This window comes from Rattus norvegicus, chromosome 12, assembly GCF_036323735.1.
Source record: "Rattus norvegicus strain BN/NHsdMcwi chromosome 12, GRCr8, whole genome shotgun sequence".
Classification (NCBI taxonomy): Eukaryota; Metazoa; Chordata; class Mammalia; order Rodentia; family Muridae; genus Rattus; species Rattus norvegicus.
Window position 1 is genome coordinate 10,956,658 of NC_086030.1, and position 3,956 is coordinate 10,960,613.

The 3,956-nt window shown below is 44.9% G+C and overlaps 1 non-coding gene across 1 annotated transcript; it reads right to left on the reverse strand.

Moving 5' to 3' along the window:
- Nucleotides 1-2,814: 2,814 nt before the first annotated feature.
- LOC120096113 (small nucleolar RNA SNORA38) lies at nucleotides 2,815-2,955 on the reverse strand. The gene has a single exon (XR_005492141.1). It is a non-coding gene; the product is annotated as a small nucleolar RNA SNORA38 (small nucleolar RNA).
- Between the last annotated feature and the right edge of the window lie 1,001 nt (nucleotides 2,956-3,956).

Genomic DNA, 3,956 nt, shown 5'->3' on the forward strand with positions numbered 1-3,956 from the left:
GTGTGTCTGAAGACAGCTATAGTGTACTCATATACATACAATAAATAAATCTTTAAAAGGGGGTGGGGTGACACCAGTGTCCACAGTCGGACAGCCAGGGTCACATGGAGCTTAAAAGATTGTGCCAGACCGTGAGGGGCAGTAATAGCAGTGACTAGCATTTGCTGGGCTTTAATGCCCTTGGCATTGCAGTCCTGACGTGGATTATTCCCGGTCTGTCCTCTAAGCAAATTACCAGCCTTATTCCCATTTTACAGGTTAGGAAACAAGTTTACAGAGGTCAAAGTACTAGGATAGACTACATGGCCCCACTTGGGGCGGGGGGTGTGTGTGTGTGCCAAGTCTGGTAAAACAAACACTTCTTAGGTCCCCGAGGTAAGACGTGACCCCTACCCTCAGGACATCCCAGTGAGGGCCGGGGAAAGAGCATTGTCTAGAGCGAGGCTTCTTTTTTTCTTTTTTTCTTTTTCCTTTTCTTTTTTTCTTTTCTTTTTTTTTTCGGAGCTGGGGACCGAACCCAGGGTCTTGCGCTTGCTAGGCAAGCGCTCTACCACTGAACTAAGTCCCCAACCCCGAAGGCTTCTTAAGCTTCACTGGAGAGCCTTTTTCACCTGTGAAAGGTTTGCCTGACTCCAGGTACACTGATGGATGGATAGATAGATAGATAGACAGACAGACAATAGATAGATGGATAGATAGATAGACAGACAGACAATAGACAGACAATGGATAGATAGGCATACAAACAGACAATAGATGGATGGATAGATAGATAGATAGTAGACATACAGACAGACAATAGATGGATGGATAGATGGATGGATAGATAGATGGATAGATACATAGATCGATCAATAGATAGATGGATAGATAGATGATAGATGGATATATATATATAGATGATGGATAGATAGATAGATTTTAGATAGATAAATTTATAGATAGATAGACAGGCAAGCAGACAGGTCAAACATTTGTAAATAGTAAATCCTAATGGATTTTAAAGATTTACTTATTCATTTATATGAACACTCTATTTGCACGTATGCCATTACAACAGAAGAGAACATCAGACACAGAGGAGGGCATCGGACCCCATGTGGTTGCTGGGATTTGAACTCAGGACCTCTGGAAGAGCAGTCAGTGCTCTTAACCGCTGAGTCGCCTCTCCCTGCAGCCCCTAAAGAATTTTTAAAAGTTATAAAAGAAGTTTTATAACAGTTCTTTGATGTGTGTGTATATAAATAATTTTAACATTTATTCAAGACAAAAGCTAATTTGCATACTAATGAAATAGCTGTGCACTTTTTATGTAAAGAATTAAATCTTGGCTGAATATTTGATGCTACAAGACACACAGAACTTCAACATTTTTCAGAGTGGATCAATATTTTGATTTTATAATCAGTAATGTTGGGAGGATTGCTTCAAACAAATTCCTAACACAAAATAGCAGAAATGTGTTTAGGACAATTTCAGAAATTATTGGGAGTTTTGTCCTAATACCAAACCAAAAAAAAATTCATTTTTGAGATTTTAATGATTTTCATCCTATGTGTATGAGTGACTGCCTGCATGTTTGTGTAGCGTGTGCATTCCTGGTGCCTGAGGAGGCCAGAGAGGCCATTGACTGCATTCCCTTGGAACTGGAGTTATAGGCAGTTGTGAGCTGCCATGGGGGCACCGGGAATCGAACCTGGGTCCTCTAAAAGGACAGCCAGACCTCTTAACCATTGAGCCATCTCTCTAGACCTTGATTGTTGTACACAGGGCCTTGCTACATGGCCCAGGCTGGCCTTCAAACTCTCAAGAGTTTGAAGAGTCTGACCTCAGCCAAAAGGGATCACAGATGCTGGTGTAGTTGAGCGCTGGATCCAGAGCCATGCTGTGGACCTCTAAGAGAGGGGAGTGAGCTGGTCAGTTCCTCCTGCTCCACACCGGACTCCATTGTTGGGATGGGTTGTTTCATTTCCTAGCAGGAACCTCCTGTCACACTGGCCAAGCTTCTCAGGGCAGATTATTGTGTGTGCACACACCCAGCCCCTTGGCCTTGAGGGAAGCCATACAGAGTAGCACTTGGCTCTCTGAAGCCCACTCCAAGGGAAACTATCCCAGTAGACTATTGCGGTGACCTCCAACCAGTGAAGGCAACTGTTGACAGTTTCAACACTTGCCCGTGTTAGAGCTGGCACACCTGTGTCCGCAGGGGTCGTGGCTAGACATTACCTGGTTCATGTGGGCTCTAATTACACTTCCTTTCTACACCGGGTCCAGTGTGTGCTTCTTGCTCCATAATCTGCAAGCCTGTTTGAACCCCACTTCCGTGGTGCTTTTCCCAGGTTTTTTTTTTTTTTTTTTTTTTTTTTTTTTTTTTGGTTCTTTTTTTCCGGAGCTGGGGACTGAACCCAGGGCCTTGCGCTTCCTAGGTAAGCGCTCTACCACTGAGCTAAATCCCCAGCCCCTTTTCCCAGGTTATGAATAGAGTTTCTGTTACCCCTCCAGCCCCTCACTGACAGAGCTGACATTCCCTTAACATTCCTGCAGGTATGTTCGCAGATTTAGCCCAAAAATTCTCAGAGGACAACTCCTATCCTAAGGGTATACAGCACCAGTGTCAGGGAGATTAGACTGGGGGAGAGGAATCACATCGAAATATTCGCATACCCCAATAACCGCCCAGCCCTCTGAGTACTGGGGAGCCCTTGTGTTTGGGTCAAGTTAATCTGAGTGTAATGTTTAAATCAAGTCTAAATGCCTGTGCCTCTTCAACTTGTTTTTGTTTTGTTTTGTTGTGTTTTGTTTTTAATTTTCTTCCTCTGTGGAATGGTTGGTCCTGAGCCTGCGACGGGCAAGCTGGTCCCAGTCCTTTCCAAACCCACCACATTTCTTTGCCTCCGATTCTTACGTGTCCAAGGACAGGGAACCAAAAACACGCCTCTTCGACTTGTAAACAGAATTCTTAGAGCCAAAACCTTAGAAAGTCTTTTTTTTTTTAAACTGACTTTATTATTTTAATAGTACATGTGTGAGCCTGGGTGTATGCATGTGTGCCAGTTAGTTGCAGTACCAGCGCAGGCCAGTAGAGGGCATCAGATCACCCGGAGCTGAAGTTAAGAGATGGTTGTGAGCCTCTTTGTGGGTGCTGGAAATCAAACCCAGGTCATCTGCAAGAGCAGCCAGTGCTCTTAGCCACGGAGCCATCTCGCCAGCTCCTCGTGTAGCTTTTTTTTTTTTTTTTTTTTTTTTTTTGGTTCTTTTTTTCGGAGCTGGGGACCGAACCCAGGGCCTTGCGCTTCCTAGGCAAGCGCTCTACCACTGAGCTAAATCCCCAACTCCCTCGTGTAGCTTTTTAAATCTTGCAGTGGCATATCTATCGTGACCCTGGCATGGACAGATACTCCTTATTCCTCTGTAACTGAACCCTTACCTCCCTCCTACTCTCCTAAGCCCCTTGCAACCTCCGTTCTGCCACCAGATCGAGATCTGATTTGATCTATGAGATTAGGTTTGCTTTATTGTACACGTGAGTGAGGCCATGCAGGCCTTGTTTTTCTGTGCTGCCCCGTTTCACTCCACATTACGCCGCTGGGTTTCACCTACGTTGCCACGAATTACAGATCTGCATCATTTTCCCCCTATGGTCGGTAGACATTTATCAATCATTCGCCCTACGCCTTAGGTCTCATGAGATGCCATGGGAGCTACAAAAACTGAACAGGTGCTCCTTTTTGTACGGGGTCTTCAAGCCTTCCTGATAGATGGATCTTACTCTAAGAAATAACTGGAGTAAGTAACATAAAAGGGCGGAACGGCGTGTTAGTAGGTATGTGGAGACCGAGGCGCCATGTTTCCTCCAGCAAATGGGTAACGAGTATCTTCCAGCAGAGGCAGAGAAATCACGGTCGGGAAAAGACAAACAGCAGAGTTAGAACAGAACAGAAGACTGGGCCTGGTAC